This window comes from Schistocerca americana, chromosome 1, assembly GCF_021461395.2.
Source record: "Schistocerca americana isolate TAMUIC-IGC-003095 chromosome 1, iqSchAmer2.1, whole genome shotgun sequence".
Lineage (NCBI taxonomy): Eukaryota > Metazoa > Arthropoda > Insecta > Orthoptera > Acrididae > Schistocerca > Schistocerca americana.
Window position 1 is genome coordinate 1,115,250,311 of NC_060119.1, and position 25,646 is coordinate 1,115,275,956.

Sequence of the window (25,646 nt, forward strand, 5' to 3'; positions counted from 1 at the left end):
GTATGGATTTTAGAGCCCATCTTGATAGGAATTTTTTTTTCTAGTTTTGATGCATATTGCCATCTGTGAAAATAACTTATCGAACACTTTCTTTTAACACGGAGTGTACACTGTTGAGCCGAAACATAACAACCGTCCTCTGCGAAAATGAATGGCGCAGTAACGAAAGTACGTATTTACACGGAGCGAAGATGAATGTGTGGACATAAGAGCAGCAGGTCCAGTGGGAATGCAGTGGCTGTATAGGGTACTATCGAGCGTGTGGAGAAATAGTACGATACCTGACGATTGGAGAAGAGGAGACATTGTTCCCACCTTCAAAAAAGGCAATAAAAGACTTTGTAAAAATTACAGAGGAATAACCCGTATGAGTCAGAGCCAAGATTTTTTAAAGAATTTTACTAAATCGAATAAGTGAAAAGATAGAAAAGGAGCCGAGTGAAGAACAGCATGGGTTTAGGAAAGAAAGAAGCACCTGATATTTTCTTTCCGTCAACTGATGGGAAAAAGTTGGGAGTATAACAAAAGGGTGATAATGGTTTTTATAGACATAGGAAAGGCATACGACTCAGTTAACAGGGAAAGACTTTGGGAAGAAGTGAAGAAGATAGATATAGAAGATGGATACATTAACGTAATAAATACAATGTAAAGAGGACACAATTGTAGAATTAGAACACGATTGGGGAACTCTGAATACTTCGAAATAAGAACAGGACTTAAGCAAGGAAGTATTCTATCTCCTGCACTTTTTAATGTTGTGATGGAGGGAATTAATAGGGGAGTTAAGGATATAGTTAAAGAAAAAGACAAAAAGATGATTTTTGCAGATGATATGGTAATATGGGGTGATAAAGAGGTAGATGTACAGTTACAACCTGATGCGTGGAAGGAAATAATGAAGAGGTATGGATTAAAAATAGAGATAAGAGTGAAGTAATGGTATTTGGAAGAGAGAAAGGGATCAACGGAAATATTACCTTGAACGGAGAACCCCTCAAAGTGGTAGAAGGTTTCACTTATTTAGGCAGTGAAATATCTAGGGCTGGAAGAATAACCAACGAAATTAATAGGAGGTTACAGAAGGGGGACAATTTCTACCAAACAATAAAACAGCTGATTTGGAATAAGGAAGTTTCTGAAAAAGCAAAACTCCTCATGTATAAGAATTATTACTTCCCTATTGTCACCTATGGTGGAGAAACATGAACGACAGAAAGGGAGTGCAAGCAGGAGAAATGTAATTTCTCAGAGCTGTTAAGGGAAAAACAAGGATGGACGGAGTAAGGAATGTAGAGATTAGAAAGGAACTTAAACAAGAAAGTATGAGAGAAAAAACTGAAAAAAAGAGATTAAGCTGGTATGGGCATGTTAAAAGGATGCATGGGCACAGACTCACCAAAATTATGGAAGAACTCAAGATGGATGGAAAGAGACCCAGAGGGCGCCCTAGAACATGGTGTAAAACGGGAGTGAGAAATTCTGTGTAAAGGAGAGGAGTGACCTGGCAGCAAGTGGAGGAAGAGAAGTGGAGGGAGAACCGAGCCAAATGGAGAGGACTCGTCAGCCCCCGGACCCGGCAGTAGCTGGAGCAGGATCCGAATATAGATAGACAGAAAGATGAGTGGGAAATCCTTTCAGCGGTGACACGTGCCGCAAATGGAGAAATCCAAGGGCACACGATTGTGACAAAGGGCAGACTGTTACGGGTTATCGCCTGGGAAGAAGCATCTCGGAAACTGCGAAGTTGGTCCGGCGTTCACTTGCTACTGCCGTATTCACAGGAAGTAACTGAAGGACCGCGAAATCAGGAGAACAGTCGTGGTGCAGGCACTAGTATTTCGGAGCACAGCGTTCAGCACACACCGTTGAACGTGGGGCTCCGCAGCAGACAATCTTTGCATGCTCCCATGTCGACGCAACGCTCTCGTCGATTACGATTGCAATGGGCACGGTACCATGGAAACAAGACCGTGGTTCAAAGGAAACGTGTCGCCTGATCGGTGAATCACGTTCCTCGTTACACGAGGACGATGGTCGTACCCAGATATGCCGTAGGGGTGGAAAAAACAGACCAGTTAAAACCGATACCAATATCTTAGTTCTGAATAACCGGTATTTTTCGGCATTTGTTTGGTTCGATTATCCCATTTTTCTTTTCTTTTTACTAACAACAAATTTAAAGAACCGAAATATCAAGAAGCCATAGAAGTAGAGCTAAAATTTTTCGTTTGTAAATAATCCTTTCTTTAAGGAATAATTTTTATTACGAACAACAAACACATGGGTCAGGAATTGGTACAGCATTGCTGAGAAAAACGATGTCTCTGATGCCGTGTGTCGTGGTTTGAGGTACACATGGACGTGCAGCGTGGACGACCTGCCACCAACTGGTCATAGGGTAGTTCTTCGCTGTCGTCGCCGGACACCCGTTGCAGTGCAGAATGGCGCCAAGCCTTGTCTGGACATACTTTTACGAAGTAACATAGCAATTAAGTACAATGCTTAATTTGCTTTTAAGAGATTAAAGGTTTGTCTGTCCTTTCTATGAAATAATAAAAGAGGAAGGAAATTATGGTAACAGTAAAAAATTAAAATCTTGACAACAATTCATTCATAGTATTTAATAAAAAAAGGATGCCTGTGTCCACATAATATGCCTTCATCTGCTGGTAGCCCTAGAAAACGGACAAATTAATACGAAAAACAGGGCTCTTGAACCTCAGTTTTCGTCCTTTAGCACTGGCTATTTGTAGTGTTCAAATAGTGGAATGATTCCCGAATACAACATGATTTTTAAGAATAGTCAGTAGGACATTTTAAGCAGAGTCAGTAGGAGAATACCGGCGACTTTTTGTAGTTTTCAATACTTACCACTTTCCTCGAATGCAGTAACGGGGGACGGACTAAGTTATCTTTTCTTTTCCTATTTAACATTTTGATTCCATGTATCTTGAAACGGAGAGAGTCAAGATTTTTCAATCTTTGTTCGATTTCTATGTTTATAAAGGAAATCATAGGAATAACAAACCGGAAATCGGTTATTGCAGATACCGTTTTTTGAGAGGTTTTAACAGTCAGGTTAACTGGTGTGTAAAAAACCGATACAACGGAAAACTGGTTGTTTCAGCGATAACTGCCATCCCTAACACGCCGTCATCCAGGGTGAACGCCTGCTCGATACATGTACCACACGACGGATGCAGGTCAGTGGCGGCAACAGTATTATGCTATGGTGAACATTCACACTGGCCTGAAAAGCTGTTTACTGCGTGAACATTATTGCGAAGCACCTGCCTCCCTTCACGCTTGATGTTTTCTCCTACGGCGATGCCATCTTCCAGCGGGATAACTGTCCATGTCACAAAGCCATACCTGTTTTACAGTGGTTCGAGCGGCATAATAATGTCTTGGGCAACAAATTCGCAAGATCTGTACGCAGTGGAACAGATGGGATGCTATCGGGCGCAAAATTCGTGTCCACATTATCACAGGCCCGTAACGTACGGGGACTGCATGTCCTGTGCCTAGACTTCTGGTGTCACAAAAAATGGTTCAAATGGCTCTGAGCACTATGGGACTCAACTGCTGAGGTCATTAGTCCCCTAGAACTTAGAACTAGTTAAACCTAACTAACCTAAGGACATCACAAACATCCATGCCCGAGGCAGGATTCGAACCTGCGACCGCAGCGGTCTTGCGGTTCCAGACTGCAGCGCCTTTAACCGCACGGCCACTTCGGCCGGCTCTGGTGTCACATACGAATAGAAATCTACCAAGAACTTGTCGAATCCATGAAAAGCAGAATCGTTGCGAAGGTGAACCAACACGATATTAATCAAGAAGTCATTATGTTTTCGCTCATTACTGTATACACTCAGCATTAAGTACAGTGAGAACATATGGAATCCTATTACTGCCAACAGGAAACAGCTGAGCTGCAAGAGAACTTTCTGCTGTGTGAGTGGCATTACTGTATCCTGATAATGTTTATCAAAGTATTGCGCTGGGACAGACTCAAATAACTCGTTTTAGTTAGTTTACAGTATTGGTGGTAACTCATTGGAAACAGTAACAAGCGCAATATATCCGACTGGAATGATCGCATGAAACTGACAAGCTGGCGCCCTTACTAGGTAAGATTTATACAAAAGGCAAATCGGATAAAGAAGGGCGGTGTGTTTCGTCACGGATGCGTTCAGTAAGCGCAAGAAAGTTGAGGTGTTGACACAAATGCGAGCTAGGTGGATCATGAGTCACTCTGAGGCACGCTGCTCGCAAGTGAATACGTAATTTTACAGACTTACTCACCAAACTGCATCTACATCAATGCTTCACAAGCTGCCTGACGGTGTATGGCGGAGCGTACTCCTGGTACCACTAACTGATCCCTCCTTACCTGTTCCATTCGCAAACGACGCGTGGGAAGAATGATTGACCGTAAGCCTCTATATTAGCCCTATTCTCGAATTTTCTGATTGTGGTCACTTCGCGAAACGTATGTGGCAGGAAGTAAAATGTTGTCGGACTCTTCCCAAAAACTACAGTAAGCCTCTCCGTGATGCACAACGCCTCTCTTGTAGCGTTAGCCACTGGAGTTTGTAGAGCATCTCCGTAGGGCTCTCACGTCGACGAAACGTGCCGCTCTTAGTTTGAATTCTCTATCTCTTCTATCCGTCCTGACTGGTAAAGGCCCCACATTGACGAGCAATTCTGAAGAAGGGATTTAATAAGCGCCTTGTAAGCCACTTCTTTAGTGGATAAATTATATTTCCTTCAGGTTCTTCCTACGAGTATAAACCTCTGTCTGGCTTCTCTTTTTCTACTGTTTTGTTTTATAAGGCCATTCCACTTACGATCGCTCCGGGTAGATACTCCAGCATATTTTACGGTAGTTACTGTTTCCAGCAATTTGTCGTCAATAATGTTGTTGCAGAGTAGGGGATTTCTTTTCCTATGTACGGGCAGTATGTTACATTTATTTACGACCAGGGTCAACTGCCATGCTAACGGGCTCGCAGCACTGGAAAAACAGGTTCCCTTCCTATCACTGAAATTGAGCGCTGTAGGTCTTGGCTAGCAGATGGATTGGTGACCGTCGGGTCTATCGAGCGCTGTTGGCATGCGGGATGCACTCAGTCATTTTGAGGCCAATTAAGGAGTGAATTGATCTATAAGTAGCGGCTACGGTCACCTATCTGCTGAGGATGACACGACCGTCGCTCGGCACCGTCTGGCCTCCCGCAGCCTGTTCGGACGGAGTTTAGTTTTAGTCAACTGCCAATCCCTGAACCATTCCTCTGTTGCTCCTTTTGAAAATCGTTACAGTTTTATGACGTTGCCACCTTCTAATCGACATCTGCACGTGCTCACAGCGAACAGCCTTAGGCACCTTCCCAAGCATTCTGCTAGATCATTTACACACACTGTACACAGTAATGGTCCTATCACACTCTCCCGAAATTACCAAACATCTGTGGATTTTGTTTACTTAAGAGCGACGTGTCGAGTTCTATCTGCAAGGAAGTCTTCAATATTCGCTAAGCTCGTATTTTTTTCCCCACTACACGCCAGTGCGAGACAGTGTCTAATGTCTTCCTGAAGTCCAAGAACACGGCACCAATCTGAGCGCCGATATATACAGCCCTGTGGGTATCACAGATGAACAGAGTGAACTGTGTTTCCCAAGATGTCTGTTTGGGGATCCATGTTGATTTTTATAAAGGACGTTTTCCGCTCTCCAAAAACGTCATAATTCTTGAGCATAAACACATTCCATGGTTCTACAACAGACTGCCGTCAACGAAAGAGGACTGTAATAATGTGTGTCGCTCCTACGATCCTTGTGATAAGAGGCAGCTAGAAGGAGAGCAAGTTCCTTCGAATAATCTCTTTAGAATCTTACAGGTATCACATCTAACCAAATGCCTTTCCACTACTAAGCAACTGTAACTTTTTTTTCGCCAGCAGTTATTTCAGTATCTGCCATTTCGAAGTTCCTACGTACGATGATTAAAAGGAGGGATCGAATTACTATCTTCCGCGGTGAAACAATTTCGGAACACCGAATTCAGCACTTCAGCCTTCTCTCTGTCATTTTCCGTTTCGTTGCCCTTTGGTTAGTGAGTGACTGAATAGATGAACGCTTCTCCCACGGCTCTCCTAATGCTCATTTTTTTCTTGCAGCTTTTGTTTGTCAGCTAGGTTTTGACTTCTGAATCTGAGATGAAGCTCTCTTCGTTTACGTAGCAGTTTTCTATCACGGCTATTAAACCACGGTGTATATTTCACATCCCTTACAACTTGGCACGGAACATACTTGTCTACGGCATACTGAACGACGGTTTTGAATTTTTTTTTCCATTTGTGCTCTATATCTTCGTCCTGAGACTGAACAGTTGATGTTGCCTACTCAGATACTAAGCTAAAATATTTTTCTGGCTTTCTTAACATTCTTTGTACCCTGAATCATAGTTGCTGTCACAGCCTTATGATTACTGTCATGAGTTGGTTCTCCAATTACTGGGACAAACTACAGTGGTATGCTTTTAAAGAAGGACGTTGTGGATCACTGAGCCCATTTTTTATAACATTTCGCGAACTTGCGTTGCAAGAAGAATCATGCATACATCTTGCAAAACGACCGCAACAGAAAAATCAGATAGATAGGAGCAATTCGCGAATGAAGAATGAACGGTTGAAATTATAGCGTCTCTATATCTTCCGTCACACATCGTCATGTCGCTTATTGAGTGTCTATGTTGATCCAAACCTTTTGACGCACTCGTTTTTTTCAAAGAAACGTCATCTAGAGAAAATACTATAATCGTCTGCTTTAATAGGTTTCTTAATCAGTCTAATCTTGATTGTAATGTTAATTACCGTCAAGGACATTTGTATTTCGGCAATTCGCACCTTAATCATTGTAATCTTTCCTTAAGTCGCGAGCAGTTTAGCGCATCACGGTCAAATACATTTTAACAGCTCATTCGTTATTGTCGTCAAGCTTTTCGCTTGATATTAATTTTTCATTATAAGAAGGTAGGTCAGAATTACAACAGCCTTGCGGCGTTCCATATCACCACTACTACGAGTATGTAATATTTAGCACAACCACACTTTGTATCCAAACATGCGAAACATATATAATCACCGCTAAGTAATTTTACTTTCGCGTAGTAGTGGTGATACGAAACGCCGCAAGGCAGTTTTAATTCTGACCTACCTTCTTATACTGAAACATTAATATCAGGCGAAAAGCTTGAACGACAATAAAAAATGAGCTCTTAAAAATATATTTCAACGTGATGCGCCAAACTGTGCAATGATTAAGGTGCCAATTGCCGAAATACAAATGTCCTTGACGGTAATTAACGATATGATCAACATTAGACAGTATATATACACTTTCACAGTAATTAAAAAGCTTACCACAAACACTGAAATGTGGTCCCTATATCGCAAACTACCCATGTGACAACGCAGCATTACACGATGTGTGCTGTAACCAGACGCGGAAAGACAATACGACTAGTCGTTGCAAATAGGAAGGCACGTGACAAAGTAACTGGCACCTTAAATGATGCTTTATTTGCCTTGTGTCTTAGCCACACGCTAGTAATTCAAACGGCCGCTGGAGTCACGAACGCCTATAACTTGCAAGTCAGCTATGTAACACCGAGCTGCTGGCGTTGCATAATCCGTCGGACGGAGTTTGCGACCAATGGCAGGCGCTGCTGTAACTGCATGTCGACAACTGAGCAAGTCCTTACCCTTATATACCAAGAGCTATACCGTAATTACGACGACCGCTGCTTCTTTCCTACACTTTAAGAAATGTGTTTAAAGGGTTTTCAGACCAAGTGCACGGACTATTTAACTGTTGCGTTAATTGTATCCCAGTCCATCGCATGCTAATGTTTACGCAGCAGTATTCCTTTCGTCACTTACGACTACTTACATATTCGTTTTCATAATAAACCAGATCGACAACAAAACATTACAGTTGGCGACAATCAACGAGGAAATGAAAATTTAATACTCAGACTGAACCCAAAGTACTGGAGACTACTGCCCAACACCCACGAGTCAGAAGATTTTGTGTATACTTTTCAGTTACAAGAGACATTATATATTAATAGGTTATTGATTTCAGAGCTATTTATCTCCATTTTCAGACATCCACATGCCAGTTGAATCAATAGCTTATAGAATACAACAACCAAATTAAATAGCCTACAACAGAGGAGATACTGTACACTTGGGGTGTATGTATGTATGTAAAAAAAAAATGCATTAGCAACAGATACACCGATATCGACGTACATACGCCTGTCTGACAAACTCACAGTGCTAAGAACCATTTACAAAAAGCTATCGAGATTCCTTTCTGTAAATCAAATTATGAAAGTTTCACGGAAATGAAAATATGTATAGTCTATAACAAAACAATGTGTGCTATGATTTTAATGTAGGAGTCTAAATGCAATCTCGTTTATTAAATTTAGGCACTAGTTGTTTATGCAAGCAATATCTATCGCATTAATATACCTCCTTCAGATAACTACATTATGTAGATAGCTGAGTGGAGTCACCCGAAAGCCCATAACGAATAAAAAAAGGGGTCAACTGTGTGTGTGTGTGTGTGGGGGGGGGGGGGGGGTTATTTATTTATTTAAGAGACCCTCAACGGCGATGTTATCATCAACACCCTAACTGCTGTGACTATAGATGACAATGCAAGTGTAGGTTTCTCTTCGCTACAGGAGTAGGCGCGAAATAGATGAAAGAAAAAACCGTTACTGATGGAAGTTTGTCCTCAGAACCAAGCTCTATTTTAGTCATCAATTTCAAAATCTGACTACAAACCTACTAAGAAACGCAATCATGGATTTAGTGCTCAATTACAAACTTGTTTGTAAACATTTTCTATAGTGAAAAATATTATTGCTTCTGCGCTTAGTAATTAAGAAACTTTTCCTTTTTTGTTAACTGTGAAGAAATTTTGTATAGTTACTTCGAAGTAATATGGTAATTACTACGCTTAAAAATATTACATTTTTTGCTACTGTTTACGGCTGCAGTCAAGACGTCGGACAAATAAAAAAAATTTTCGTACACGATAGTGAGTCATCCATAGCACGGTGATCAGTTCACGAGCGAAGCCACGCCCTGCTTCCTTGCTATCCAGAAGACGTACCGATGTATAAAGCAGGTGGCGCCGCTTAGTGACTGTAATGCGTGCAGACGCAGGTAATTGTCAGGGCAGAGTGGTGGGGGTGCCTTGTTAGGCGGCTTTAGCTTTTCGCGGCCCTGCCGGCCGGTGTTAATTAAGGGCAGAGGCGGGCAGAGAGAGAGAGAGAGAGAGAGAGAGAGAGAGAGAGAGAGAGGCTGAAAAGCGGGCCGGCCGACGCGAGGCGCCGCGATCGATGGGCGGCGGTCCAGCGCGGGCGCGGGCCAGCACCACCACTGGCACAGCGTTACACACCACGACTTCGCACGTCGGCGTGACAGCTAAACGCTGCACTGGATACAGTAGAGGCGGCTTTACTTCTCTGTTATCCAACGGGAAAAGGAAGCTTACTGTCTTGACACACAACAAACAAGAGTCCTCACATTGCTAAGGAGCTAAGTTCGCCGGCTACTGGCCATTAAAATTATTACACCAAGAAGAAATGCAGATGATAAACGGGTATTCATTGGACAAATATATTATACTAGAACTGACATGTGATTACATTTTCACGCAATTTGGGTGCATAGATCCTGAGAAATCAGTACCCAGAACAAACACCTCTGGCCGTAGTATAGGCCTTGATACGCCTGAGCATTGAGTCAAACAGAGCTTGGATGGCGTGTACAGGTACAGCTGCCCATGCACCTTCAACACGATACCACAGTTCATTAAGAGTAGTGATAGGCCTATTGTGACGCGCCAGTTACTCGGCCACCATTGACCAGACGTTTTCAATTGGTGAGAGATATGGAGAATGTGTTGGCCAGGGTAGCAGTCGAACATTTTCTGTACCCAGAAAGGCCCGTACAGGACCTGCAACATGCGGTTGTGCATTGTCATTCTGAAATGTAGGGTTTCGCAGGGATCGAATGAAGGGTAGAGCCACGGGTCGTAACACATCTGAAATGTAACATCCACTGTTCAAAGTGCCGTCAATGCGAACAAGAGGTGACAGAGACGTGTAACCAATGGCACCCCATACCATCACGCCGGAAGATACGCCAGTATGACGATGACGAATACACGTTTCCAATGTGCGTTCACCGCGATGTCACCAAACATGGATGCGGCCGTCATGATGCTGTAAACAGAACCTGGATTCATCCGAAATATGAAGTTTTGCCATTTGTGCACCCAGGTTCGTCGTTGAGTACACCATCGTAGGCGCTCCTGTCTGTGACGCAGCGTCAAGGGTAACCGCAGCCATGGTCTCCGAGCTGATAGTCCATGCTGCTGCAAACGTCGTCGAACTATTCGTGCAGATGGTTGTTGTCTTGCAAACGACCCCATCTGTTGATTCAGGGATCGAGACGTGGCTGCACGATCCGTTACAGCCACGCGGATAAGATGCCTGTCATCTCGACTGCTAGTGATACGAGGTCGTTGGGATCCAGCACGGCGTTCCGTATTATCCTCCTGCACCCACCGATTCCATATTCTGCTAACAGTCATTGGTTCTCGACCAACGCGAGCAGCAATGTTGTGATACGATAAACCGCAATCGCGATAGGCTACAATCCGACCTTTATCAAAGTCGGAAACGTGATGGTAGGCATTTCTCCTCCTTACACGAGGCATCACAACAACGTTTCACCAGGCAACGCCGATCAACTGCTGTTTCTGTATGAGAAATCGGTTGGAAACTTTCCTCATGTCAGCACGTTGTAGGTGTCGCCACCGGCGCCACTCTTGTGTGAATGCTCTGAAAAGCTAATTATTTGCATACACAGCATCTTCTTCCTGTCGGTTAAATTTCGCGGCTGTAGCACGTCACCTTCGTGGTGTAGCAATTTTAATGGCCAGTAGTGTATAAAAGTATTAGTCAACCTCATTAGAGAGCACACTGGTAGCTTTGGAGCGTTGTAGATGGTGCGGAACTGGTACTGTGACCCTCCACTGCTGATCTCAGTAATGGGAGCCACGTGGTACGCTCGTGCCAGTCAACTGTAAGGAATCAGCGCACTACGATGGGCGGGCACGGAGACGTGGCAGGAAGGACCTATCGTGTTTGGGCGTGCCCAATTTGTCGTGGAATCAACGAGAGTTGTCCAACGCGTCTACAAGGTATGCTGTACCACTCGTTGCCATGTAAATCGGCCTGAGAACAATGATCGTAAAAACGATCCTAATACGATAGGGACCACAGTGTCACGGTTTGTCACTGCAGACGGTAAAGCCGACAGGATTCTCAGCTGTCAGTGAATACAGGTTCATCTCAATTAGTTTACAAGCGAATGTTCCCAAGGGAACTCAACCTAAGGACATTTGGAGTAGCGTATCACGCAAAAGGCAGTTGCTCACAGCACAACAAAAATCTGCTCTAAACAACGGGGAAACAAAAAATAAAATGAACAGTTCAAATGGTTCAAATGGCTCTGAGTACTATGGGACTTAACATCTGTGGTCATCAGTCCCCTGGAACTTAGAACTACTTAAACCTAACTAACCTAAGGACATCACACACATCCATGCCCGAAGCAGGATTCGAACCTCCGACCGTAGCGGTCGCGCGGTTCCAGACTGTAGCGCCTACAACAACTCGTCCACTCCGGCAGGCAAAGTGAACAGTAATTCGACTCCTACACTGTGGTCTGACGAGTTGATTTCGATTCTTTCCAAATAATGCAAGGCCTCGGCTGCACTGACGGCTCAATGAGGCGTTTAACCGGCAATGTGAGCATAGAAAGAAAGATCCTTTATCATTTAGCTACAATTTAGCAGGTCAGCAGCTGGAAGCAGTTAATTCCATAAATTATCTGGGAGTAGGCATTAGGAGTGATTTAAATGGAATGATCATATAAAATTGATCGTCGGTAAAGCGGATGCCAGACAGATTCATTGGAAGAATCCTAAGGAAATGCAATCCGAAAACAAAGGAAGTAGGTTATAGTACACTTGTTCACCCACTGCTTGAATATTGCTCAGCAGTGTGCGATCCGTACCAGATAGGGTTGATAGAAAAGAGAGAGAGAGAGAGAAGATCCAACGGAGAGCAGCGCGCTTCGTTACAGGATCATTTAGTAATCGCGAAAGCGTTACGGAGATGATAGATAAACTCCAGTGGAAGACTTTGCAGGATAGACGCTCAAGTAGCTCCGTACGGGCTTTTGTTGAAGTTTCGAAAACATACCTTCACCTATGAGTCAAGCAGTATATTGCTCCCTCCTACCTATCTCTCACCAAGAGACCATGAGGATAAAATCTGAGAGATTAGAGCCCACACAGAGGCATACCGACAATCTTTCTTTCCACGAACAATACGAGACTGGAATAGAAGAGAGAACCGATAGAGGTACTCAAAGTACCGTCCGCCACACACCGTCAGGTGGCTTGCAGAGTATGGGTGTAGATGTAGAGTGTAGTTCATCCTGGAGATGGGTTGTGATGTTTTGAGGGCGTTTTTCGTACCACGACTTGACCCAGTCATTCACGATACCTGTGAACTTGAACCCGGACGTTCATCTCAACATTCTCTGCGCAAAAATGCTGCTCTTTCTTCTTTACCTTTATGATGAATGCACTGCGGACTCTTCAAAGATGACAACAGCCTTGTTCACAAGGGGTGCACACATACATTCTTGGTTTGACAAGTACTTAACCCGTAGAAAACGTCTGTGACTATGTGGAACAGTGGCTGAGACATAGCAATCAACATACCGCAATATGGAAGTTCTAGGGGATCTAATCACCAAGGCGCGGCTTCAGCTGCACCTGAAGGAACTTGTGGACACACATCCTCGCCGATTTGAGACCATTATCGAGGCTGGAGGCAGTGTTACCCAATACTAGCCTCATGGCTCCTGAGATGACCAATTTTATGTCTAGTGTGTTTATTTCTCGAAGTATACTGATCCTCGACCATTAACTGTGTGCTTGCACTGTGGCAAGTATCAGCTTCCTTGATTTACTCAAAGGCAGTCAACCAGCAATTACCTCTACTGTGTTCTTGCGCGCAGCCGGAAACAAAACCCAGCCTTACAGGAAACAAAGTGCGGATATATTTTGAGTACTAGAAAGAAAGAATGAATGAATGAATGAATGAAAATATGTGACGCCACAAAAGGGCCCGACTCTATGGTGATCAAACGCTGAATATTTTTGTTAGGTAGAAAGCAGTTTCAGTCTCATTACTTTTCAATCAGATCTTCTGCACGAAGTTTTACAGCAGGGGACGAGGACTGTCTGTGGTGAACAGCTGTGAAAGAGTTCACAGATTTTGGGGAAACTAGTCACAGCCTACGGCCAATGTTGAAGTGAGAGAAAGAGTCGTGTGCAAATTCGAGATCAGAAACGGAGCGAGTAAGAAATTTTACGTTGCGGGTTGCATACTTGACGAATCAACGAGCCGCTGTTACATCAGTGCTATATATTGGCTTTCTTCCTTGCCGCTGAATACGACCAGTCTGCGAACGACAGCGCAGAAGTCACTTCTTTCTCGTCGACTCGCTCTCTCTCTCTCTCTCTCTCTCTCTCTCTCTCTCTCTCTCAGTGAATCGTGCGGGACTGTAAGGCTAGTCCCGACTGGAGTGCACGCTCTTGCTGTTGTAAAGGAGCACTGACAGACCGAAATGATCGACTGTCAGGATCAGATGGCCTCTAATGAAGCCGTGTTTTGTGAACCTGTGGAGGCAGCGAAACGAAGTGATGCAGTGTATGAAAGCGCAAATGTGTTCCATTAAACGAAGAATGATGTCTGGAGTAACTTCCATCCTACAGTCCATGCTTACACGAAAAACATACCAACTTCGTCCTGTGCAAACCTAGGAGTTGTATTCTTGTTTGTTCCAGCCTCAAAATCAGAAAACTATCTGCTTCGTCAAACAATACAGCGTCACTGTTAGCTACATCTACACCTCGTAACCCATCTAGCGATATGTAGTGCACGACTGTCACTTCGCCCCTTTCCTGTTCCAGTCGTGAACAGTTATCGCGAAAAACGATTTCCATTAAGTCTTCGTAGGGGCTCGAATCTCTCCCTTTTTATCTTCGAGGCCTTTTCGCGAGAAATATGTAGAAGGACCCCCCATGAACCATGGACCTTGCCGTTGGTGGGGAGGCTTGCGTGCCTCAGCGATACAGATAGCCGTACCATTGGTGCAACCACAACGGAGGGGTATCTGTTGAGAGGCCAGACAAACATGTGGTTCCTGAAGAGGGGCAGCAGCCTTTTCAGTAGTTGCAAGGGCAACAGTCTGGATGATTGACTGATCTGGCCTTGTAACAATAACCAAAACGGCCTTGCTGTGCTGGTACTGCGAACGGCTGAAAGCAAGGGGAAACTACAGCCGTAATTTTTCCCGAGGGCATGCAGCTTTTACTGTATGATTTAATGATGATGGCGTCCTCTTGGGTAAAATATTCCGGAGGTGAAATAGTCCCCCATTCGGATCTCCGGGCGGGGACTACTCAAGAGGATGTCGTTATCAGGAGAAATAAAACTGGCGTTCTACGGATCGGAGCGTGGAATGTCAGATCCCTTAATCGGGCAGGTAGGTTAGAAAATTTAAAAAGGGAAATGGATAGGTTGAAGTTAGATATAGTGGGAATTAGTGAAGTTCGGTGGCAGGAGGAACAAGACTTCTGGTCAGGTGACTACAGGGTTATAAACACAAAATCAAATAGGGGTAATGCAGGAGTAGGTTTAATAATGAATAGGAAAATAGGAATGCGGGTAAGCTACTACAAACAGCATAGTGAACGCATTATTGTGGCCAAGATAGATACGAAGCCCACACCTACTACAGTAGTACAAGTTTATATGCCAACTAGCTCTGCAGATGACGAAGAAATTGAAGAAATGTATGATGAAATAAAAGAAATTATTCAGATTGTGAAGGGAGACGAAAACTTAATAGTCATGGGTGACTGGAATTCGAGTGTAGGAAAAGGGAGAGAAGGAAACATGGTAGGTGAATATGGATTGGGGGACAGAAATGAAAGAGGAAGCCGCCTGGTAGAATTTTGCGCAGAGCAGATCATAATCATAACTAACACTTGGTTTAAGAATCATGAAAGAAGGTTGTATACATGGAAGAACCCTGGAGATACTAAAAGGTATCAGATAGATTATATAATGGTAAGACAGAGATTTAGGAACCAGGTTTTAAATTGTAAGACATTTCCAGGGGCAGATGTGGACTCTGACCACAATCTATTGGTTATGACCTGTAGATTAAAACTGAAGAAACTGCAAAAAGGTGGGAATTTAAGGAGATGGGACCTGGATAAACTGAAAGAACCAGAAATTGTACAGAGATTCAGGGAGAGCATAAGGGAGCAATTGACAGGAATGGGGGAAATAAATACAGTAGAAGAAGAATGGGTAGCTTTGAGGGATGAAGTAGTGAAGGCAGCAGAGGATCAAGTAGGTAAAAAGACGAGGGCTAGTAGAAATCCTTGGGTAACAGAAGAAATATTGAATTTAATTGATGATAGGAGAAAATATAAAAATGCAGTAAGCGAAACAGGCAAAAAGGAATACAAACGTCTCAAAAATGAGATCGACAGGAAGTGCAAAATGGCTAAGCAGGGATGGCTAGAGGACAAATGTAAGGATGTAGAGGCTTATCTCACTAGGGGTAAGATAGATACCGCCAACAGGAAAATTAAAGAGACCTTTGGAGAGAAGAGAACCACTTGTATGAATATCAAGAGCTCAGATGGAAACCCAGTTCTAAGCAAAGAAGGGAAAGCAGAAAGGTGGAAGGAGTATATAGAGGGTCTATACAAGGGCGATGTACTTGAGGACAATATTATGGAAATGGAAGAGGATGTAGATGGAGATGAAATGGGAGATTTGATACTGCGTGAAGAGTTTGACAGAGCACTGAAAGACCTGAGTCGAATCAAGGCCCCCGGAGTAGACAATATTCCATTGGAACTACTGACGGCCGTGGGAGAGCCAGTCCTGACAAAACTCTACCATCTGGTGAGCAAGATGTATGAAACAGGCGAAATACCCTCAGACTTAAAGAAGAATAGAATAATTCCAATCCCAAAGAAAGCAGGTGTTGACAGATGTGAAAATTACCGAACTATCAGCTTAATAAGTCACAGCTGCAAAATACTAACACGAATTCTTTACAGACGAATGGAAAAACTATTAGAAGCCAACCTCGGGGAAGATCAGTTTGGATTCCGTAGAAACACTGGAACACGTGAGGCAATACTGACCTTACGACTTATCTTAGAAGAAAGATTAAGGAAAGGCAAACCTACGTTTCTAGCATTTGTAGACTTAGAGAAAGCTTTTGACAATGTTGACTGGAATACTCTCTTTCAAATTCTAAAGGTGGCAGGGGTAAAATACAGGGAGCGAAAGGCTATTTACAATTTGTACAGAAACCAGATGGCAGTTATAAGAGTCGAGGGACATGAAAGGGAAGTAGTGGTTGTGAAGGGAGTAAGACAGGGTTGTAGCCTCTCCCCGAAGTTGTTCAATCTGTATATTGAGCAAGCAGTAAAGGAAACAAAAGAAAAATTCGGAGTAGGTATTAAAATTCATGGAGAAGAAATAAAAACTTTGAGGTTCGCCGATGACATAATTCTGTCAGAGACAGCAAAGGACTTGGAAGAGCAGTTGAATGGAATGGACAGTGTCTTGAAAGGAGGATATAAGATGAACATCAACAAAAGCAAAACAAGGATAATGGAATGTAGTCTAATTAAGCCGGGTGATGCTGAGGGAATTAGAGTAGGAAATGAGGCACTTAAAGTAGTAAAGGAGTTTTGCGATTTGGGGAGCAAAATAACTGATGATGGTCGAAGTAGAGAGGATATAAAATGTAGGCTGGCAATGGCAAGGAAAGCGTTTCTGAAGAAGAGAAATTTGTTAACATCCAGTATAGATTTAAGTGACAGGAAGTCATTTCTGAAAGTATTCGTATGGAGTGTAGCCATGTATGGAAGTGAAACATGGACGACAAATAGTTTGGACAAGAAGAGAATAGAAGCTTTCGAAATGTGGTGCTACAGAAGAATGCTGAAGATTAGATGGGTAGATCACATAACTAATGAGGAAGTATTGAATAGGATTGGGGAGAAGAGAAGTTTGTGGCACAACTTGACCAGAAGAAGGGATCGGTTGGTAGGACATGTTCTGAGGCATCAAGGGATCACCAATTTAGTATTGGAGGGCAGCGTGGAGGGTAAAAATCGTAGAGGGAGACCAAGAGATGAATATACTAAGCAGATTCAGAAGGATGTAGGTTGCAGTAGGTACTGGGAGATGAAAAAGCTTGCACAGGATAGAGTAGCATGGAGAGCTGCATCAAACCAGTCTCAGGACTGAAGACCACAACAACAACAACATGTAGAAGGAAGCAATATATCTTAACTCTCCTAGAAAAGCAGGCGCTCGGATCCTTAACAGTAAACCACACTGTGATGCAGAACACCAGTCTCTTGCAGCATCTGCCACTGTAGACGGCCGAGCGTCTCTGTGACTTTCAGTCTTACTAAATGAACTTGCAACGAAACGCAGTGCTCTTCTTTGGACCTTTTCTACAGATCCCATACTGTCGAGTAATACTGAAGTATTGGTCGAACGAGGGTTTTGTAAGCTACCTTCTTTGCTGATGAGCCATACTTCCTGAGGATTCTTCCAATAATCTCAGTCTGGTTATTGCCTTTCCTGTGATTAGTTTTATGTGATTGCTCAACTGTAAATCGGTCCGCACACATACTCTTGGATATTTTAAGGAATTAACTGTCTCCAGGGCTGTAACGTCCCTATGACCAAGAAGCGAGCTATTTCTGCATTCTTTTTGTCACGGCAACTTGCGTGCATGGGCTAATAGCGAGTCGTTTAGTTAACCACCAACTAGAAGAAGCACGTCATCCTCGTGTCATGTTCTCTTGCATTGTCATCATAAACTCGGTAAAATGTCGACAGCGTGTCTACGTTAATGTAATTGAAAGTCATTCTCTAAATAGAGATTAAATATTAAAATAAAAGCTATATTGACACAGTCATCACGGATTTAGAAAATATCGGTCCTTTGAAACAACTAGTTCTTTAGTAGCATAAAGCAATTAGTGCTATCGACAAAGGTTCTCAAATTGATTCCATATTTCTAAATTTCCAGAATTCCTTTGACACCGTTCCTATGGAATATCGTTTCAGCTATGAAACTAGATTCGTGATTTACTGTCGGAAAGGACACAGTACGTACCAATAGACGTAAAGTCATCGAGTAAAACAGAAGCAGTATCTGGCGTTCCCCAAGGAAGGCCCTCCGGTATTCCCAATCTTCATAAACGATTTAGGAGACAATTCTAGCAATCCTCTTAGACTGTTTGCAGATGACGCTATCATTTACCGTCCAGTGAAGTTTACAAAAGTTCAAAACTGCAAAATGATTTAGGCAAGATATCAGGATGGTGCGAGAAGTGGCAATTGTTTCTGGATAAGGAATAGTGTGACGTCATCTACACGAGTACTAAAAGAAATCAGTTTAATTTCAGTTACATGATATATCACACAAAACTAAAGACTATTATTGCAAATAAATACCTAGAAGTTACAATTACGACCAACTTAAACTGGAACGATAATATAGATAATACTGTGGGGAGAGGCGAACGAAAGACTGTTTTATTGGTATTACATTCACAACATGTTATGGGTCTACTAAAGAGACTACCTACTCTACGCTTGTCCGTTCCTTGCTAGATTTGTGGTATGGATCCCTTCCGCATAGGCTTGATAGAGGACATCTTAAAAGTCCAAAGAAGAGCAGCTCGTTTTGTATTATCGCGAAATTGGGACGAGGGTGTCAAACGAGTTGGGGAGCCAATCACTAAAACGAAGGTGTTTTTCGTGGCAGCGAAATCTTTTCACGGAATTTCAATCACCTCTGAATGTGAAAATATTTTACTGTCGCGAACCTATATAAACAGAAATGATCATCGCAAAAAAATAAGAGAAATCAGAACTCGTACTGGGAGATTTAAATGTTCTGTTGTCCCAACGTGCTGTTAGAGAGTGGAATGGCCAACAGTCATTTTACTGCTTATGCGCTGCTTGGCAACTGCGAAGGAATGGAGACGCTATTGGACAGTAATAATCACATGCAATGATGGGCGACATGGAATATAGTACATACGTAACAGGGGTGGATTGGTATATTTATAACGAAAAATAATAGAGTTTTCACCACACAGGAAAGTAGGACAACAGTCATAAATAACGTTCTTATTTGACACTGGTAAGGGTCCGAAGCATAAACGTCGATATCGTACTCTCAGTAAGGAATATGCCCTCCTTGGACGATATTGAAAATTTTGCACGTGTTGTCATGCTGAGTACCAAACTGTAGAGGAGTCCTTGAGGGACATTGTCCCACCCCTCTCTCAAGGTGATTTTCAGTTCTTGCACGATTCGGCGAGGGGGTGATCGTTGAGAAACACGTCTGACAAGAGCATCCCAAGCATGCTCTATGGGGTTTACGTCCGGAGAGTGCGCAAGCCATTCTACAAGTTCACCTCGGCGGTCCTGTGCGGCGGAATTTTTATCCGTAAACACAAAGTCGGGACCTACCGCATCCCTAAACAGAATAATCATCCCGCAATACCGCTGTGCTGTAACAGCACTTCGCGCAAAGATACACAGCGGTGTTCGGCCACTGTGTATAATGCCTGCTCACACCATAATGCCTAGGCTATGCCGATGACGTTCAAGAACATGCTGTATTGTGTAACGTGTTCCCCTCCATACCACCGCCTCCCCCTCCCCCTACCCCTCTGCACATTAACCGGTGGCCAAAATCATTCACCACAGTGAAGTGGGATTCGTCGGTTGGCGAACATCACTCTCGACCACTCTTGCTAACCTCAACCAACATGCTCCCTACCCCAACGAACCATTTCTCAACGGTGGCGCGGTTGAAGCAGGATGCATTTAACATGCTTCCGAGCATACAAACTGGTCTGATTTAATCGCCGCGAAATGGTACTGGCAGAGACGTGTACAGGTGGCGATAGCAAGGTCTGCAGCTATCTGCCTAGGAATGAGACTCCTGTTCCTTTTGGCCATTAGAACTACTTATCGATCCTCTTGCGGTGTGGTGGTCCACCTACGACCACCGGCAAGCTTTCGCATAGCTTTTCCAACGCCAGCCGCATTTTTTAATCGCGAGATGACTCTTTCGGACTCACCAGTTACTGTGTCCACGGTAGCGATCCTCTGACCGACTTCGAGCCGCCCAACCGTTCGTCCACGATAGTAAGGACTCAAATGACGTCTTGTAGACATGTTGTCGTCCGCAACACCACTCATCAAACACCGTACTGCATGAACTGTCGAATGCACACAGAGCGTCTGCGCACAAGCTTCGCCGCCACTAACACGTCCCGCCCTCTACATTTCATTTTACTATCATTAGTCGGCTATTCCGTAGCAACTGGTAGTTGTTGCTTAGCTAGTCTCAGCTGTTCCTTAGCAATTGTCAATCAGTGTAATAATCGTCATCCTCAACGGTTGTATATGAAGCGCCAATACAACAAGTCCTCGGTTATCCTTACGAACTCGTGTACTCGCTCTCCTTCCCACGCTAAATGAGTCCACTTGGACCCAACAACAGACTCAGGTGATGTTGTCTGTTAAATGGACAGTCCGAGTATACGAAGACTCCGAGTTTGGAGATGAGGTCTGTATACTCCCTAGCGAGTATACAGAGCTCATTTCCGATTACTAGTGCAAATACGGAACAACAAACAGTTGCATAGTGAGGCGAGCTGCGATATTTGTTCTGTGTCGAGGTACATTTCGAGACGCTAGTTCTGCAAAACGACGAAAAGCTGCCAGCTGCCCCGAACGTGACGGCTGCTTTGAACGTCCAAAAGCTTCATTAGCCATGGTCCTATTGGTAATGTATGCCCTTCCCTCCTTAGACCTCGAAGCTAATTTATCCAGTGCGTTACGGGAGATCAACAGTTAAACGTGTACTCCAAACCACGGTGCAGTTCTCCATTTTTCACGTCAAGAAATCATTTACCTAGGACTGCCAAAAAATGTTCATCTACGATAAAAATCCGTTCGGAGGGCGGACCGTAATCCAAATTTATTTTCGGGAAGTCGACTATTTACCGAATATCTATACGATTTTCATCCGTTATTTATTCAAATTCTCTTTCTTTTTCTTTTGCCTACGTCCCGCATCGGGGCTGGGTCAACATGGACCGATAAGTCATGGTTAATTTAAGCGGTGGCCGGATGCTGCCTTGGACAGAGTATGTGTACTCCAACTGTCTGCTCTGTAGTGTTACGCATTTGAAAGTGAGCACAAGCTTTCTACATGTTTTTGAATAATGTAACTGGGGCGGGACTTGGTTACCATTTCATATTCACCTAATGGGATGTGGGAAACCGATGAAAACCTAGATACGGGTGGGCCGCGTCGTTAAACTGTCGGGCGGATACGATCCGGAGCCGGCGCAACTCCCCATCCCGGAAGCGGTGCTTTAACACGCACGGCTATCCGTTCGGGCAATTTCCTTATAACTGTATTTTTCATTTTAGACTTATGTTTATCTCATGTATGTGCAATCGATTGCAAGACAATGATTATCTTCCCACCAGTTCGTCCGAAGCTAATCGACGGCCATATATGTCTTTTTTCATGTTTCTATAAGTATGGGGGAGAGATCGGACTCTAAGGAAGATTTAGGCGGGCCCATATATTGCCAATGTTCTTCCAAATACGCGCAAGTTCCGCTGGGAATCCCTTAGATAACTTCCATACAGTCACGATTTCTCCCATCCGATTACCACATTTTTGGAGCCTGAAGAAAGGCATTAGTGGCTGTCGATTTGGTTTCCGACGAAGATGTGCATGCTTCAGTACAATAATCGTTCCGTAGGCAACCGCAGACATTTTTCAGTGAAGGCACTGACCATCTTGCGTCACAGTGGAATAAATGTATTAACATTTATGACGATTACTTTTGAAATAATAAACAGTTCTCTTACTTTTTTGTCATTTGTCTAGTTTTCATTTGATTGCTCCTTGTAGATTTAAATAGTATGCGACCTGAAGCTACACGCTTTGAAAGAGAGAGAGAGAGAGAGAGAGAGAGAGAGAGAGAGAGAGAGACTGGCCATATACATGCTAATTTTTGGAGAAAAGCTATAAGGTTGCTAAAATGCAACAGGGCATTGAAATGTGTGGGGTAGCTTGCTCCAAAGGCAGGCAGCAGCGACATTACAAAAACGACCGCCAATGAAACGAAATCGAGAACGTGAATTTCATTATGGATCCTGGGGTACACAACCATTCTATCAAGTATCAGCACCAGTGACGACGAAAATATTTTTTGATAGTGCTTATTCGAAGCTCATGTTTTGGCAATCTACGTGTTCACTGGCTCTCGCGTTACCTCCATTCCTGTGCAGTCGTATGCTGCTCGCTGCCAACTGATCCTTCTGTAAGGCCCACGAACGTTTTAACGGCAGAGGACCTGAAATGCAGTACAAATGGCGCCATCCATTAAAAGCGAATTCAGCCGCACAGAGTGCCTCATTTACGGAACACTCGCGCTGTCCCATAATGCATCAGCCGGAAATAGCACGCAAATTTGCCTGCGGCCAGCAGCTGTCTGCTTCTAACACTGCCAAAAACATTGTACTGAGCGCTCCGATTCAATGGCGTCAACCTTTCGCCGCTTGGTTACTCACTGGGACCCTCAATACAGCATCGCTCACTCTAGTACAACATGTTAATTGTTACTGTTGACAATCGTAGACAAGGAAATCGGCCGACTCTGTTGTTGAAAGTGAGCGATTAAAGAAACACTGTGCTGAAAAAATGGAACTTTCACGTGAAGACCTTTAATAGGACAGCAGTCAGCAACTGTAGAATTACGCATACAACGGGAATCATATAGCCAAACAGGTGCACGTCACAAGTTTATTACCTAGATTTAGACAGATATAAACCTGTTTTCCTCAGAAGACGCAATAACATGTGTTACATATTGTGTGAAAAGAGAAACGTAGTCTTGAGGCTTAGTAAACAGTAAAATGTTCTGTGTAAATACTATGGCCTAGCCACAAAGGTTCGGCAACAGTAAAAATGATGCATGTACAATTCCAGTTGTCTGTGTGTATAGTGCACGTAGCCTTCCATTTTACATGAATCATTTTTACTGTTCACTAAGCCTTACCGTTACGGACTGATGACCTTAGAAGTTAAGTCCCATAGTGCTCAGAGCCATTTGAACCTTACCGTTACGCCATAGCATTTATGCCTTTTACTTTACTGCTGACTAAATCTTATGATTTTGTAGTGTTGGCAGAAAAGCCAACACTGTTTTTCTAGAGGAGGCCGAAATGCACGCGTTTAATTACACGCTGACTGGCGTGAGGTCTTTAACAGGACAATATCTTGAGAATTGCAAATAAAGTAAGTAGTTGATATAACACTTAACTTTAATCCACAATTGTAGAACATCGCTCTTGATGATACATGCTTCACATAATAATTATCAATCGAATACGGCGCCTTGCTAGGTCGTAGCAAATGTAGCTGAAGGCTATGCTAACTATCGTCTCGGCAAATGAGAGCGTATTTGTCAGTGAACCATTGCTATGAACGTCGGCTGTACAACTGGGGCGAGTGCTAGTAAGTCTCTCTAGACCTGCCGTGTGGTGGCGCTCGGTCTTCTATCACTGACAGTGGCGACACGCGGGTCCGGCGTATACTAATGGACCGCGGCCGATTTAAAGGCTACCACCTAGCAAGTGTGGTGTCTGGCGGTGACACCACAGATTTCGTTTCTCTTTTCACGCAATATGAAACACGTATTACTACTTTTTCTGCGGATGCCATGTTTATACACTCCTGGAAATGGAAAAAAGAACACATTGACACCGGTGTGTCAGACCCACCATACTTGCTCCGGACACTGCGAGAGGGCTGTACAAGCAATGATCACACGCACGGCACAGCGGACACACCAGGAACCGCGGTGTTGGCCGTCGAATGGCGCTAGCTGCGCAGCATTTGTGCACCGCCGCCGTCAGTGTTAGCCAGTTTGCCGTGGCATACAGAGCTCCATCGCAGTCTTTAACACTGGTAGCATGCCGCGACAGCGTGGACGTGAACCGTATGTGCAGTTGACGGACTTTGAGCGAGGGCGTATAGCGGGCATGCGGGAGGCCGGGTGGACGTATCGCCGAATTGCTCAACACGTGGGGCGTGAGGTCTCCACAGTACATCGATGTTGTCGCCAGTGGTCGGCGGAAAGAGCACGTGCCCGTCGACCTGGGACCGGACCGCAGCGACGCACGGATGCACGCCAAGACCGTAGGATCCTACGCAGTGCCGTAGGGGACCGCACCGCCACTTCCCAGCAAATTAGGGACACTGTTGCTCCTGGGGTATCGGCGAGGACCATTCGCAACCGTCTCCATGAAGCTGGGCTACGGTCCCGCACACCGTTAGGCCGTCTTCCGCTCACGCCCCAACATCGTGCAGCCCGCCTCCAGTGGTGTCGCGACAGGCGTGAATGGAGGGACGAATGGAGACGTGTCGTCTTCAGCGATGAGAGTCGCTTCTGCCTTGGTGCCAATGATGGTCGTATGCGTGTTTGGCGCCGTGCAGGTGAGCGCCACAATCAGGACCGCATACGACCGAGGCACACAGGGCCAACACCCGGCATCATGGTGTGGGGAGCGGTCTCCTACACTGGCCGTACACCACTGGTGATCGTCGAGGGGACACTGAATAGTGCACGGTACATCCAAACCGTCATCGAACCCATCGTTCTACCATTCCTAGACCGGCAAGGGAACTTGCTGCTCCAACAGGACAATGCACGTCCGCATGTATCCCGTGCCACCCAACGTGCTCTAGAAGTTGTAAGTCAACTACCCTGGCCAGCAAGATCTCCGGATCTGTCCCCCATTGAGCATGTTTGGGGCTGGATGAAGCGTCGTCTCACGCGGTCTGCACGTCCAGCACGAACGCTGGTCCAACTGAGGCGCCAGGTGGAAATGGCATGGCAAGCCGTTCCACAGGACTACATCCAGCATCTCTACGATCGTCTCCATGGGAGAATAGCAGCCTGCATTGCTGCGAAAGGTGGATATACACTGTACTAGTGCCGACATTGTGCACGCTCTGTTGCCTGTGTCTATGTGCCTGTGGTTCTGTCAGTGTGATCATGTGATGTATCTGACCCCAGGAATGTGTCAATAAAGTTTCCCCTTCCTGGGACAATGAATTCACGGTGTTCTTATTTCAATTTCCAGGAGTGTATCTGCTGACATAGGTGACGGCCTGATGAACTTTTCACGTGAAGGTTCCTATCGGTGCTTTTCTCCTGTTTTTGTAAATGCCTGACGCAGCAACAAAGCCTCGAACAGATTCGTTCAGCTTCTGGCAACGAATCTCCTTCACGAAATACTTGA